Source organism: Cupressus sempervirens, chromosome 6, assembly GCF_028749045.1.
Source record: "Cupressus sempervirens isolate cs-2001-9-10 chromosome 6, ASM2874904v1, whole genome shotgun sequence".
NCBI lineage: Eukaryota > Viridiplantae > Streptophyta > Pinopsida > Cupressales > Cupressaceae > Cupressus > Cupressus sempervirens.
Genome location: NC_143123.1, coordinates 35,922,462 through 35,939,114, shown reverse-complemented (window position 1 = coordinate 35,939,114; position 16,653 = coordinate 35,922,462). Strand labels below are relative to the sequence as shown.

The following is a 16,653-nucleotide window of genomic DNA, read 5'->3' as shown; positions in this document are numbered from 1 at the left end:
TGAGACATCGTGGCTGATGCGTCCTTCATGATGGTGGATATGTATTCTTTTATTGATGATTAGCATATGTTAGATGATGTTATCTTATGCTTTTATTTGCATGTTAGATCACTTTCTACATATGATGTTGTATATGTTAGGAGTGACATTCCTACTATGTTAATACCGATGATCTCTTCGATGATTTGGAATGTTACGCACGGAGGGATGGCTAGGATCCACGATGGTCTAATGATGCTATTAATGGTTGGGAGGAACCGTGCACTTGTTTTATTATGTTTGATCTTTATGATGGATGTATATGTTTTCTATGATGATGTATCATGTTTATCATGTGATTATCGTTACTTTGATGTATCATGGATTAGAATAGGATGATGTACCTTATTCTACATATGTATATTCTTTTGAGCTTGTCATACCCTGTGACATGTACAGTGGATGATTGAGCATTTGGAAATGTAATGTATAAACATTGGACTTATCATTATTATTTCATGTGGATGTTGTACTAGATGAATTCATGTATGTTAGATGTTTTAGATGTAATTCAACATTAAGGAATTTTAAAGAATGTAACCAGTTGTGTATGTTATGTTTACTTTTCAGATGGACATTGCTATTGCTTCCATTATGATGCATAGGTTATTTGTGGTATTTATTTTCATGATAAAAAAAAAATGCTAACTAAACTTAGTGAAATTATAGGTTAATTCTTTGGATCCCTTAGCGGGGCATTACATATTTTGAGAAACATAAACTCTTTAAGATGTTTCTTGAAGATTACCTATGACAATATTAATGTTACTAGTAGAAGTAGTGATAGGTTCTCATTGCAAAGGTTTCTCAACATACTTTATAAGGATTGAGATAAAATTTCTAAGTCCCAGTGACTAGTTTTTTTTTTCTTTTTAGGCTTTCCTTATTGTTACTCTAGTTTCTATGTGGTAGCTATAAACTTATAATCAGTTTTGGGTTCTCACAACATAGTTATTTTTCACTGAACTATAGGGACTAGAAGAAAATAAAAAGTATTAACAGTAGTATTATTTTGAGAAACATAAATTGCTTAAGATTTTTTTTGACAACTACCTATGACAATATTAATGTTAGTAGTAGTAGTAGTAGTAGTAGTAGTAGTGATACATTCTCTTTGAAAATGACTATGGTTATTTTTGATAAATTGTTTGGTTGGAGGGCTTGTTGGCCAGCTCTCCATTGTAATGGCCCTGAGTAGGGATAATAAATGTTGTTTCTAAGTGTTTTTTCTTCTCTAATAGGATTGAGGTCCTCTCCCTACTGACCTAATCAAAAAAATTAAGAAAAGTTTGAATGTTCAAGTTGAGTAATTAATAATTGTTTGTTATAACCTAAAGGAAGCTACTACAAATAACTAGTAGAAAATAAAGGGGAAAAATATGGATTTTAAAGTAAGAGATATCAATAGGTAGACATAAGAAAAGATAGCAAATGAATATAAAATATTAAAAAATGGGATGATATAGTAGATAGTAGTAGAAATGAAGGGGGAGTGGTAGAGAAAACTGCTAGTTTCTCCCACAGAAAATCAAATAATTGCCACCAAAGTTAAATTTAAATTGAACTATTAGAGACTTGAATTTTCTAGGGAGGATCCTATTTGGTATGAGGGAGCTTGAACTATTAAGTTTTTATCCTTGGTTTGTGTTCAGTCTTAAGATGTTATGAAAATAACACCTCACACTTAAAAAAGGGGGACTTCATGTCCAATACGAATTTAATCTTAATGAGAAGAAAAATAACACATCAACTTAACCATCATACATTTGCGTTGGTGTTTTTGGAGATCTTCTGCAGTCAATTTTGGATTGGGGTTTTATTGTTTGCATGGCAGGGCCTGGGATTTCTTCTCCATTGGTGAGAACAGATGGTTCTTCTCCAACTATGCATGCAATGCGATCTGAATCATTTTATTCAGGGGAGAGCTCCAAGCTGAAAAAAGTTAATGGTTGTTTTCCGCATAGCCATGATTGCCCTGTTCTGGTTATTCCTCCAATGGCTGTAATGGAGGACATTGATTATTGGACCAAGCATGCTTTGATATGCAAATTTCTTGGAATTCAGATTTCCCTATCCACTCTTGAGGCATGGATCCGCCGCTCTTGGTAGGTGGAAGGCGATATGGAGATTATGTTGGCAGGGAATAGTTATTTTTTTGTTGTATTCTCTTGCATGTCTAATCATGATTGTGTTTTTGAAGGAGGCCCTTATTTCTACAACCATGTGGGGTTATTTGTCAAACATTGGCATTCAGGTTTTAATTTTGCTGAGGATCTCCCTTCAACAGTGCCAGTTTGGGTTCGCTTGCCTTGTCTTCCCTTGGAATTCTGACGTGAAGACATCCTTCGACAAATTGTTGCTTTGTTGGGGAAGCCAGCTGCAATCGCACATCAACCCCTCGATAAAAAGGTTATTTCTTATGCTAGAATTTGTGTTGAAATTAATTTGAATAACCCATTACCAGATTCCTTGGAAATTTGTCTGGGGGATTCTTCTTAGGTGCAACAGTTAGATTATGAATCCCTCCCTTTCCGTTGTCGGATTTGTCATGAGTATGGTCATTTACTACAGCAGTGCCCCCGTAACTCGAGTTTCAAAGGAGTGGATCATTCTACAGCTGGCAATGCTGGTGGTTTGGTAGATACTACAGGAAAAGGAAAATCTCAAATGGTTAATACTACCAAGGGGATGAATCCACAAGATGCTGCAGGTAAGGGTAAGGCTCAAATTCAGGATAAGGATGGATTTACCCTTGTTCGCCCTTGAGCTAAGGGACATGGTCAAAAGAGGCCTTTGAAAGAAAGATTATCTGATTCAGGTTTTAACCGCTTTGAGGTGCTGGATAGTATGGTTCTAGAGGAGGGTATTCCTCCTCCTATCTCTTCTGATCCAGTTTCCCCAGATGAGAGATCTATTCCTAATGATGCTTGTGGGGCATCTCAAGTTGTAGTATATCAGAACTGTGAGGTTCTTGTAGCTCCTGTGATAGCGGCTCTAGTGACTCCTGCAGTGTTGGAAGATGATGATGTTGTTTTGGCTAACTTGGTTAAGGATGTGCTACCATTAGGTAAGGGCAAGGGATCTCCTCTCCCCTTGGGGTTGCTGCCTCGACCCTTTAAGCGGGCTTCTTCTACTCCCCCTCTAAGGAGTGGGTGCAAAACAGACCAAGAGAAGATTAAACTCACAAGAGATATATTGATTGAGTCTGGTTCAGTGAAACCTTTGGATTCTCATTTTCCCAATTCTACCCAATGATGATTATTCTCTCATGGAATGTACGGGGGTTGAATAGCATCCCTAGACAAAAGGCTATTCATAACTTGGTGGTTGATCATAGTCCTGATGTTTTTTGTATCCAAGAGACTAAGCTCTCTGTGGAGTCTATGGTCCAACATGCCTCTAGTATTTGGTCTCGTGGCCAATGCCAATGTGTTGGGGCAATAGGCAGTGCTGGTGGTTTAGCTATATTTTGGGATCCTCAAAAAATTTCTCCTCTTCGCTGGATGCCTTCTCGCTCAGCTCTCTCTATGGTAGCTTCTGCTCTAGACTCGTGAGAGGTAATCATGGTTACTAATGTGTATGCACCTATTGATCTTGTGGGAAAGGAGGAACTTTGGGAACATATTCAATATGTTAGAAATTGTCATCCTTATCATCCTTGGGCGTTAGCAGGGGACTTCAATTCAGTTTTAAGTCTAGAAGAGAAGCATGGTGGTTTGGCTAGATTGGGGCTTCTTCTGCTCTTCTTCGACAACACATATCTCTTTTGCATCTCTCTGATGTTAAGCCTTCTAATGGCCTCTTTACCTGGAATAATCGCAGAACTGGTGTTGCTCCTATCTCAGAACGCCTGGATAGATTTCTTGTTTCTTGGTTTTGGCTTAGTGGCACCCTTACTATCTCTTCAGAAATCCTTGATTGGAGGGGTTCAGATCATTGGCCAATCAAATTTTCTGCTATAGGGGCTTATGTTCTGAAGCATCTTCCTTTTAAGTTCCAATTGATGTGGCTTCGTGACTCCTCTCTTCATGATTTTTTTTTTTGTTAGTGGAAAGATGGTGCTCCTGCATATGGTACTGCAATGTTCTCATTTTCTAAAAGGCTTCAATATGTTAAAAGGCAGCTCAAGATATGGAATAGGGAATGCTTTGGGAATCTTCACTTTATGAAGAGGCTTGCTCAAGAAAATCTTGATGTCATCACAAGGGAGATTGGAGATCGAGATTTCTTAGAGGATCTTGGCCAGGCTGAATCCCTTACTTCTAGAGCTCTAGAAGAATGGGAACTTCGAGAGGAAATTTTTTGGAAGCAAAAGGCTCGAGTTGATTGGCTCCAGGAAGGTGATCAAAACATTGCCTTTTTCCATAAAACAGTGCAATCTCGCTGGAATCAGAGCACTATCTCTTCTTTGGTTAATTCTCAAGGTATCCAACTGAATTCCTTGCCAGCTTTGTTCCAGGAGGCTATTTCATACTTCTCTACCCTCTTCTCTGAGGACTCTCCTCCTGCTGATAATGAAGAAAATATTATTTTGTCCTGTATTCCTTCCCTTATCACTCAGGAAATGAATGATTATCTCATGCGTCCTATCTCTTTGGAAGAGCTAGAGGAGGTGGTCTTTGGCATGCCTAAGGGGAAGGCTCCTGGTCCTAATGGCTTTCCAGTTGAATTCTTTCAAAAAAATTCGGACATCATTAATCATGATTTGTTGGAGGTGGTTAAAGAATCCTATGCTAGCAAGCAGATGCTTCGAGATTTGAACTCTACATTCTTGACTCTTATTCCTAAGAGAGAGGGTGCTAATCGATTGGAGTTTTTTAGACCAATTGCCTTATGTAATGTGGTTTACAAAGTTATTACTAAGCTGATTGTTGAGAGATTGAAAAGGTGGCTTCCCATTATTATCTCAGAAGAACAAGGTGGTTTTGTTGCTGGCAGACAAATTTTGGATGGGGTGGTTATTACTACTGAGGCTATTCACTCTATGGCTACTTCAAGGGAGAGAGCCATGTTTGTTAAGCTGGATATGGCTAAGGCCTACGATAGAGTTAAATGGAGCTTCCTAAGGAGTATTCTTCTTTCTTTTGGATTTAGCTCTGACTGGGTGAGTTGGATTATGAGTTGTGTTACTTCTGCCTCTTTTTTTGTTCTTATTAATGGTCAACCTTCACAACTATTTGGTGCTTCTAGAGGCCTCCACCAGGGTGACCCTCCCTCCCCATATCTATTCATCATCATGGCTGAAGGCTTGGGCAGATTCATTAAGCATCAGGTCCCAGAATTCTATTCAAGGCTGGCGGTGGGGTAATGGCTTACCTTCTCTTTCCCATCTTCAATTTGTTGAAGATTCTGCTCTTGCCGATCTTGCTAGGATCAAGGAAGCTGAAGCCTTTCGACATGCTTTGGACGTTTATTTCGCAGTTTCAGGCCAGAAAGTTAATGAGCACAAATATTTCATTTACTTTTTTAACACTCCTGATTCTATTCAGCACAGGATTGTTGGTATCCTACAATTTCAGATAGGTTCACTTCCTTTGACTTATCTTGGCATTCCTATTTCTATTTCCAGGCAGCCACGTCTCTTCTGGTAAAATTTGATTACCAAGCTTCAGGATAAGGTAAATCATTGGACTCATAGATGGCTTTCTACTGTTGCCTGGGTTACTCTTCTTCAAGCTGTTATCCAAGCTCTTCCTACTTATAGAAGCATGGTTCATGCTGCACCTATTTACTTTCTCAAAGAGTTTGATGCTCTTTCTCGACAATTCCTTTGGAGTGGTAATTTGCATAGTACTAAATGGAGATTGGTTAATTGGGCAACTGTTTGTAGGCCTAAAAACGAGGGTGATCTTGGTCTTCAATCTGCTCTATTGAGTAGTCAAGCTTTGGCTGCTAAACTTTATTGGCGATGGTGCTCTGGACAACATCAACTTTAGGCTCGTATTATCACTCATAAATATTTTCATGGTGCTGATCCTTGCTCTGTTTCTGCACTTCCTCTTGAAGGTCGTGGCTCAATGGTTTGGCATACTTTGAAGATAGGTGCGATGTTGGTGAAGAGGGGTCTGTTCTGGATATGTAAAGGAGGTTCTCAGGCTTTGTTTTGGTCTGATGCTTAGGATGGATTCCCTTCCATTTTATCCATATACCCTAATCTTCAGCCTCTTTGTGACTCTTTTCTTGCCGCTGGATGGGATAAAGTGGCTCATTACAAGACTCCTTATCAATTGGGACCTGTTGTTGGTTACAGATGGAAGCATTCCTCTGATTGGCCTCCTGGAGGTACAGACATGGATCGTCAGGAGCTTTCTCAAATTCTGGCCTCTAGAGAGTGTTCTTCTTTGCTTGGTCCAGATGTTTTGGCTTGGGGCAGTACCTTGTCTGGTAAATATCATGTCTCTCCTGGGTATCAGGAGATAACTAGACAATTATTTGGGGATGCTAAGGTCCCTTGGTGGAAGCAAGTTTGGAATAAAGTTTCTTGGTCCAAGTGCAATTTTTTCATGTGGCTAGTGGCTCACAACCGTTGTCTTACCTGGGATAATCTTTGTAAACGTGGATTTCAGGGCCCCTCTTATTGTGTTTTGTGTGGTAATGGAGAGGAGTCTGTCTCCCATCTGTTCTTCCATTGCTCCTATTCTACTCAGATATGGCACCTTTGGTGGAGCGCTTGGGGTTGCTCTTGTCGGCATGCTTCCTCTTTGCCTGAGTTCTGGGCCCGCTTGGGTAGTGCTCCCTTCAAGTCTTCTTCTCTCCATGCTGCTTGGATTGCTAGCCCATCTTTCATGCTTTGGCATATCTGGTTGGAGAGGAATCGTCGCATATTCCAAAATGTTTGGCTTGGTGTTTTGCATCTTTGGTGGAAAATATCACATTCTCTTCAAGAAACTATTCTTGTGAAGTGTGAGCTTGATGGGGGTATGGATCTGATTGATCTTGATATCTGTAATCACCTCAATTTTCATCTGCAGGATGGGGTTGCAGCTCATAGGTTTCCTTCTATGTCCAGGAAGCTTCACCATCAGAGGAAGGGTCGGGTTAACCGGGATGGGCACTGGACTCCTCCTCCCTGTGGAGTTCTAAAAATTAACACTGATGGTTCTTCCCGTGGGAATCCTGGTCTGGTTGGTATTGGCGGAGTGGCTCGTTGTAGTTCTGGGGATGTTAAATTTTTCTTCTCAGTTCATAAGGGTGATTATACTAACAATCTCATGGAAGCTCAGGGTATTTTATATGCTATGGAACAGTTTTGCTTGCGGGGATGGAGTAAGATTATTTGTGAGTCTGATTTCCAGGTGGTGGTGAACATGCTTTCTTCACAAGAGCTTGAGGATGTTAGTTGGCAGCTGGCCACTATTGTTAAGCAGATTCTTTTCTTCTCTTCCTCTTTTCAATTCATTAGGTTCATGTATATTCCTCGTGAATGGAATAGAACTGCTGATTGTTTAGCCAAATGGGCTTCTAGTCATGATCCGGGTTGGAATATTAGGGATAGGGGGCAACTGTCCTTTGAGATGGTGCAAGAATTTGATGATCTTGTTGCTCAGGATCGAGCTCCTTGTTGAGCTCTCCTTGTTGTATTCCTTTCTGTCTTAATAAATTTTTACCCCTCTTTTTGCATACATGTCACAATTAGCTAGAAAATACAAAAACTAACTATCAACAACAAAAGCTATAATTTGCAATATATATTAAGCAAAATTGATCTTAAAAATCTTTTTTTTTAATCTAAAAAATGTATATAACTTATTGTAAAGACCATATCTAAGTCTATTAAGATTTTTACTATAAAAATTGTTGTAAATTGGTGAATAATATATTGACCATTATGTCTATATGGAATAATATATTGATCATTATGTCTATAAAGATGAGTGGTAGAATTGGAAATTTTGAAGAATGCCATCATTAGATGAAAACATCACCTCATTTATAGATAGAACTATGAATTACATCTTGTTATTGATGAATATGAAAAATAAAATGTTGCTAATATTGCAATTGTAATGGTCATATAAGATTGTATTTATAAAGTCAATCAAATGTATTTAAATAAGTTCTATAGCTTATTATCCAATTGACAAGTACAATTAAATGCTTTATGTCTACATTAAACATGTTGAAGTCCATCATCTAATAAAATTGTGTGACAAAATAAAATTTATAAAACAGTTAAAATTACAAACTATATTTAATGAAAAACTCTAAGATACTGTCATGTCTAATATAAAAGACACACCTATCCACATTATTTTTATTTTTAATATATTTAAATCCATATATATATAAATCCATTTACTCGCCAATTTCATTTGGATCAAGCACCTTTTATGTTCATTCAAATAGATCAGCATTCCAATCTATTGAACATTCTCTACCCTAAATGGAAAAGCTACATGCTTATGTATGAACATAGTAAACTTTACAATGGACTAATCTGCTACCACTTAGAGCGACATTGTACCATAACTTGAAATGTCTGTTTTATTTCATGACAGTTATGTATCAATGTGAGATTCACCGTGCTTGCCAAGGCATTAAGACCAAAAAGATGAGTGCGACACTCAGAATTTCAACTTACTAACGTCTGTAAATTCATAAAATAATGGCAGTTAAACTCCTATGGGTAACTGTACAGATGCAGAAAATATAAGCACAAATTTTATGGTTAACCTAATTCACAAAAGAAAGAATAAGTCGATCAAAATTAATTTACAAAAGAAAGAAGAAAACTGTGCAAAGATTTCTCTGTCAAATTTTATGGTTTACAAATCTTTTAGGGTTTAATAATAGCTTACCTTAAAACATTGAAACGAATTTATACTCAAGTCTGGGAAAAGGGAAAAAGTAACATTTTAATTTCTTCACAGATAACCATACTGCAAAACAGCTAAAGTTTAGGATTTAATAATAGCTCACTTCAAACATTGAATCATAGTTCTAATCCAATCTGTGCAGAGAAAGAGATAAAACTCAGCTAAAGTTTAGGATTTAATAATAGTTCACTCCAAACATTGAATCATAATTCTAATCCAATCTGCGCAGAGAAAAAGATAAAACTCAGCTTAAGTTTAGGATTTAATAATAGCTTACTTCAAACATTGAATGGTAATTCTAATCCAATCTGTGTAGAGAAAGAGATAAAATCTTTAATCCAATCTGTGCAGAGAAAGAGATAAAATCTTTTAATCTTTTAATTTATTTACAGGATGCAAAAACTATATGACAAAATCGAGATAACCTACTCAGAACATTAAAATGAAAAAACACTGGCTAATTTTAAGGTTTACAAGATCTGCTAAGTTTAAATTCCACTCAAATCTATGAAGAAAAGATTTTTAATTTATGCCAAGAATATCTCTGATAGAATTAAAATGACCATAGTATAAAACCTAGAAAACTGAACAAGCAAATAAAAATATGTGGCCAATTGTAAGGTTTTTTAAGGGTTTAATAAACTCACCTGAATCTAATTTCTAATCAAATCCGTGCAGTGACATAGGATGCAAAGAATATCTGATAATCTTATTTCGAATCGAATCTGGGCAAAGAAAAAAATCTTTTATTTCGAATGAAATCTGGGCAGAGAAAAAAATCTTTTATTTTATTGACAGAAAACTATACTGTAAAACCTACATTTCGAACATCTGAACAACAAAATTAAAACCTATATTTTAAACATCTGAACAATAAAATTAAAAACTCAGGCAAATTTTAAAGTTTACAATTGATTTGAGATTTAATAATAGATCACTTCAAAACATCAAACCTGTGCAGAAAAAGATAGATAAAATTTTCAAATCTTTTAATTTACTGAGAGGATGCAAATAATATCTGATAAAATCAGGCAAGAGTTACAGTACATCGGAAAGGTCTTGGGTTTGAATCTTTTCGAAATTAACACAATAATAATAACAAAATGAATAATAAATAATCTAAGCTTTTACCTATCAAAAAATATATATCTGATAAAACCTACATCACTAAAATAAAAAATTCCGATTAATTTTAAGATTTAAAACACTGAATCAAAATTCTAATTAAATCTGTGCAGTGAAAGAGAGAAAATCTTAGTAATCTTTAAATCCTTTCATTTATTGACGGATGCAAAGAATATCTGATAAAATACGGATGACCATACTATAAAACCTACATTTAAAAGACCAAAACCTGAATAAGAAAAGAAAAATATCTGGCAATAAGGTTTATAAGTTTTTGTCGTGTTTAGTAAACTCATCTTAAAATACTGAATCTAAATTCTAGTCAAATCTATGCAGTGAAATAGGAAATAAAATTCAGGTAACCATATTATAAAACCTAATTTAGAACATCTAAACAACAAAACTAAACAAATAGTTCATGTTGGCAGTATTAATTTTTGCCATTAATAGCAGACAACTAGCCCATGGTCCAGCCCACAACTCAGCCGTAATCCACCGTCCATAATAAATTACATAGCAAGACACTCTGCGGTCCTAGCAGCCCATGTTTTTAATATATGTAATATTATATTTAATATAGTGTAACATGTGTCAAATATTTTGTGTGTAGAGAGTTCTCATATCCTCTATAAATAGAGGTTTTATGTAATGCATTTGTGCAAGGCAGTAACACAATAAAATCAGTTATTATTTCTGTGTATTTGTCTCTCTTTGCCTTCAAATTGGTATCAAATCATGAAGAGCTGGGCCTAGGAGGAATTATGTGTTGATATGTATAACTACTGTAGTAGTGAATGGAGCTTCTAATGTTTTCTTGATTGCAGATCGGAGGAATTATGTGTTGATATGTATAATTGTTGTAGCAGTGAATGGAGCTTCTAATTTTTTCTTGATTGGAAATCATTATCAGCTTCTAAAGTTGGAGACTAGTGGCTGTCAAGATTGATTATCAGCTTCTAAAGTTGGAGACTAGTGGCTGCCGAGATTGAGAGAAGACAAGATCCCAGTTTAATGTTTGAAGAAGGTATGAGCTGATTTCTTGGAGTGAAGTCTAATGATAAAAAAATTGTTAAAAGGGAAAAATAAGCATTATACTGTTGTTTGTTTAAGCTATGTCATTGGCTTAGATTTGTTTGGTGGATTTGCTTTGTAAAGCAAAGTTTAAAATTGTAAGGTGCAGTTGTAACTATGTATTAATATGGCTTCAGGAAGTAGTATAGCTCAACTACAAATTCCAATATTTTTTAGTAAAAATTATGAATTTTGCGCTATAAAAATGAAAACATTATTTTGTTCAATCTAAAATTGTAAGGTGCAGTTGTAACTGTGTATTATGGCTTCAGGAAGTAGCATAGCTTAACCACAAATTCTAATATTTTTTGGTAAAAATTATGAATTTTGGGCTATAAAAATGAAAACATTATTTTTTTCTCAAGGCATATGGGATCTTATTGAAAAGGATTTTATTGAACCACAAGATGAGTCTACATTAACACAAGATGAAAAGGATAAATTACAAGGTAACAGGAAAAAGGATGCTAAAGCATTATTTTTAATTCAACAATCTTTAGATGAATCAAGTTTTCCTAAGGTTTGTGCTACTAAAAAGTCTAAAATTGCATGGGATATTTTAGAAATAGCATATCAAGGGACATCAAAAGTTAAGATTGCTAAATTACAAACTCTAAGGCGTGATTTTAAAAATTTGTGTATGAAGCATTCGGACTTAGTCAATCAATTTCTAAATCAAGTAATGAATGTGTTTAATCAAATTAGATCATATGGTGATGATTTGACATATCAAAAAGTTGAATCGATACTTCGTTGTTTGCCTAGAAGATTTGATGCCATTGTTGTTGCCATTGAAGAATCTAAAGATTTGACAATACTATCTATTGATGAATTGATGGGATCACTTTTATCTCATGAATCAAGAATGAATAGAAATAACAATTCTTCTTTGGAGAATGCATTTAGATCGCAGGTATCTTTTGGCAGAGGAAGAGGAAGATCAAACTACAAACGAAGAGGAAGAGGTAGAAGCATAGATGGACATGGAAGTCCAAACCAAGAAGATAGAATAAATCAATCCATTCAAAGTTCAAATAGAGGACATGGTAGAAGTTCATTCCAACACCCATCATCAAGGTTTGATAAATCTAGAATTTAGTGTCATTATTGTAAGAGATTTGGTCATATTGCAAGCAAATGTAGAAAGAAACAAGAGGATATTGAAAAGAATGGTGCTAATTACTCAGATGTATCTGATAACAATTCAGGAAGTTTATTTATAACTTGTAATGTTGCTCAAGAAAGTTCTAGTGATATATGGTTCCTAGATAGTGGATGTAGTAACCATATGATTGGAAATAAAGATTTGTTTGCTAGCTTGGATGATTTTGTAAAATTTGAAGGAAAGCTAGGAAATGATAGTAAAGTCTCTGTAATGGGAAAAGGTGTTATAAATGTCTTGACAAAAAATGGAGGAAAAAGATATATTCCTGATGTGTATTTTGTGCCTGGATTAAAACAAAATCTCATGAGTGTTGGTCAACTAGTACAAAAGGGTTACAAAGTTTCTTTTGATAATGATGTTTGCACAATCTTGGATAGAAATCCTAGTGGTAGGTTAATTACAAGGGTCAAAATGACAAAAAATTGAATGTTCCCCCTCCAGATTCATTGCATTCAAGGAGGAAAATAAGTTAGTTTCAAGACAGTATACTCAGATCAGTTGTGGCTATGTCATTTGAGGTATGGTCATCTTCATTTTGATTCTTTAAGCTTATTACAAAAGAAGAATATGGTGAAAGGATTGCCTCAAATACTGAAACCACCATGTTCATGTGAAAGTTGTATTTTGGCAAAACAACATAGAGAAAGCTTCCCAGTAGGAGGTTCATTTGGAGCAAGAGCACCATTGGAAATAGTTCACACTGATATATGCGGACCTATGCAAACTCCATCAATAGGAGGAAGTATATATTTCCTAACATTTATTGATGATTTTAACAAGAAGACTTGGATAGACTTTCTCAAACAAAGAAGTGAAGCTTTTGAAAAGTTCAAGGATTTTCAAACCTTGGTTGAAAACAAAGTGGTCACTACATCAAGGTATTGCGTTTTGATAGAGGTGGTGAATTTAGTTCTAACAATTTTTTAGAATTTTGCAAATTTCATGGAATTAAGAAGTAGTTTACCACAAGGTACGCACCACAACAAAATGGTGTAGCAGAAAGGAAGAATAGAACTATAATGGAAATGGAAAGGAGTATGTTGAAGGCCAAAAATTTATCCAATGAGTTTTGGGCAAAAGAAGTAGCATGTGCTGTATACATTTTGAACAGAAGTCCTACAAAGAGTGTTAAGAACACAATTCCATAAGAACCATGGAATGGTAAGAAACATACAATTTTCCATTTTAGAGTTTTTGGATGTGTTGCTTATTCATTAGTGCCATCTGAATTGAGAAAGAAATTGGATGATAGAAGTGAAAAATGCATCTTTATTGGTTATAGTGAAGAATCAAAGGCTTATAGATTGTATAATCTCATTTCAAAGAAATTGATCATTAGTAGGGATGCTAAATTTGAAGAAGAAGATTCATGGCATGAAAATGATAACAAACAAGTCACAAGAGGAGCACCAATATTACAAGGTGATGATGTATTAAAGGAACAAGGGATTCAATCAACACCCAATACTCCACCAAGGAACTTTGTGCAAGGAGCCTCACCTCCAAGTTCAAATGTAAGTGATAAATCTGATTCAGCATTCTCAACACCAAGTTACAAAGGTAAGAAGACAAGAAGCTTAAAAAAAATATATGATCAAGAAGAAGAGAATGTAGATATTTACTCAAATTTTGCTTTATTTTCTAGTGATCCATTGTATTTTGATGAAGCAATTAAAGAAGATAAATGGATCAAGGAAATGGATGAAGAAATTGACTCTATTGAAAGAAATAACACATCGAAATTACTGAATTTACCTAAAGGAAAAGTATGTATAGGAGTCAAATGGGTTTACAAAACTAAATTTGATGAAAAAGGTGAAATTGTTAAGCATAAGGCAAGACTAGTTGCTAAAGGTTTTTCACAACAATATGGAGTTGATTATAATGAAACATTTTCTCTAGTTGCTAGACTTGACACAGTTAGAACTATTTTAGTAATAGCGGCACAAAATGATTGGAAAGTGTATCAAATGGATGTAAAATTAGCTTTTTTGAATGGTTTTCTTGATGAAGAGGTATATGTTAAACAACCACCTAGTTATGAGGTTAGTGGGCATGAAAAAAAGGTATATAAACTAAACAAGGCACTTTATGGTTTGAAACAAGCTCCTAGAGCTTGGTATAAGAGGATTGATTCATACATGATAAGTAATCAATTCAATAGAAGTAACAATGAGCCCACGTTATATGTTAAGACTAATAAGGAAGGTCAGATTTTGATTGTATGCTTGTATGTTGATGACTTGATATTCACTGAAAATCTATCAGTAGACATGTTCAAGTCAGAAATGATGAAAGAATTTGAAATGACAGATTTGGGGTTGATGAGATATTTCTTAGGTATTGAAGTTATTCAATGTGACAAATGTATCTTCATTTGTCAATCCAAGTATATAAAGGATGTTTTAAAGAGATTTAAAATGATGAATTGCAATCCAATGTCAACTCCAGTTGCAACAGGAACAAAACTTAGCAAGGAAGAAAAGGGCTCAAATGTTGATCCAACTATGTTTAAAAGACTTGTTGGAAGTTTAATGTATATGACAGCTACAAGGCCAGACATCATGTATAGTGTCAATTTAATCTCAAGGTTCATGGAATCACCACAAAATTCTCATTGGCAAGTTGGAAAAAGGATATTGAGATATATTGTAGGAACAATGGGATATGGAACCCTATATTCCAAAGCTAACAATTTTGGTTTAATTGGTTATACTGATAGTGATTTTGCAGGTAGCAATGATGACAAGAAGAGCACTTCTGGGTATATCTTTCACCTTGGATCAAGAGTTGTATCATAGGCATCAAAGAAGCAACCTATAGTGATGATCTCATCAGCTGAAGCAGAATATGTAGTTGCCACTTCCATAGCATGTCAAGTAGTATAGATGCATCACATTTTGTTCAATCTTCACCATCATCAGGAGGAACCGACACTAATTCTTTGTGATAACAAATCAACAATAGCATTATCTGAAAATTATATATTTCATAAGAGGAGAAAACATATTGATACAAGGTATCACTTCATTAGAGAATTGGTCAACAATAGAGAAATCTATCTTGAGTTCTGCAAATCTTAAGATCAGTTGGCAGATATCTTCACTAAGGCATTGTCAAAGAATGACTTTGAATATCTGCGAGAGAAATTGGGTATTATTGATGCAAAATTTGTTAATGAAAAAAATTAAGGGGGAGTGTTGGCAGTCTTAATTTTTGCAATTAATAGCAGACAACCAGCCCACCGTCCAGCCCATAAGTCAGCCGTCCATCTACTGTTCATAATAAATTGCATAGCAGACACTCTGCCGTCCCAGCTGCCCATGTTTTTAATATATGTCATATTATATTTAATATAAGGTAACATGTGTAAAATGTTTTGTGTGTAGAGAGTTCTCATATCCTATTTATTAGAGGCCTTATGTAATGCATTTGTGCAAGGCAATAAGGCAATAAAATCAGTTATTATCTCTGTGTATTTGTCTCTCTTTGCCTTCAGTTCAGATAAATGGGAAGATTTACAAATTTTTAACTTGAATCAAAATTCTAATCAAATCTGTGTAAAGAAAGAGAGAAAATCATTAAATCAAATCTGTGTAAAGAAAGAGAGAGAAAATCATTAAATCTTATAATCTTGCAGGTAGGATGAAAACAAATCGGACAAAATACAGATATCCATAGCATAAAACTTTTTTTGAGAACATATGAACAAGAAAAGAGAAAACTCGGCAAAAATTTTGAAGGTTAATTTTTTTTAGGGTTTGATAATAACCCACCTTAAAAAAATTGAATCAAAGTGCGTATAAAACTTCTTAGATTTTCAGCAAAATTATGCTGCGTTGCGTACCTCTTGATCTTTGTTGCCTGCTGCCGTTCTACATCCGCTTCTTTTCCCTGTAGATCTCTCTTTTTGGAGACCATGTGATCACATCCCAAGGGAGCGTACCATGAAACATTGAATGGGAAGTTGAGCAGAGCTCTGGATCCTCTCATTCTCAAAGCGGCAGAGTCATATGCAATAGCCGCCGCCTCTGGCGTCTCAAAAGTGCCAAGCCAAACTCGAACCCCATGCTTTGAGGAATCTCTTATCTCCGCCGCATATTTCCCCCAAGGGCGGCGCCGCACTCCTATATAATGCTTCCCTTTTGCAGTCTCTCTTATTATGCCGCCATTTTCTACATTCTCATGAGTCGTATGTCCTCCACCAACTGATGAAGTTACGGCTTCTTTGAAATCTGGGTTAATTTGAGCAGAGGGTGAAGTAGGCGGGGATGAATCGCCCAACAAATAGAGTGAGATCCGTTGCAGAGCTGCATTGAATTCCTCAGTTGTCATCGTAGAAAACTTGGTTTTGATCACTAGAGGCGGCGGCGGTGGCTGCTTGAAATGGAAGAATTGAATTCTTCTTTTCGAATAGAAGAATGGTTGGGCAGGGTT

General features: G+C 35.6%; 1 protein-coding gene across 6 annotated transcripts in view; it reads right to left on the bottom strand.

The window, feature by feature from the left end:
- LOC149550963 (uncharacterized) overlaps positions 1 to 16,653 on the bottom strand; it is a 96,091-nt gene that overhangs the window by 15,102 nt on the left and 64,336 nt on the right. For 3 of the 6 annotated variants that reach the window (XM_089786516.1, XM_089786515.1, XM_089786513.1), the window contains exons 3-4: positions 9,503 to 9,580; positions 9,133 to 9,198 (exon numbers count right to left, since the gene is read on the bottom strand). The gene's annotated coding sequence lies outside the window, so the exon portion shown is untranslated. Of the gene's footprint in view, positions 1 to 9,132; positions 9,199 to 9,502; positions 9,581 to 16,063; positions 16,123 to 16,653 lie in introns of those variants that run through there. The other 3 variants (XM_089786514.1, XM_089786518.1, XM_089786517.1) reach the window with 2 other exon arrangements.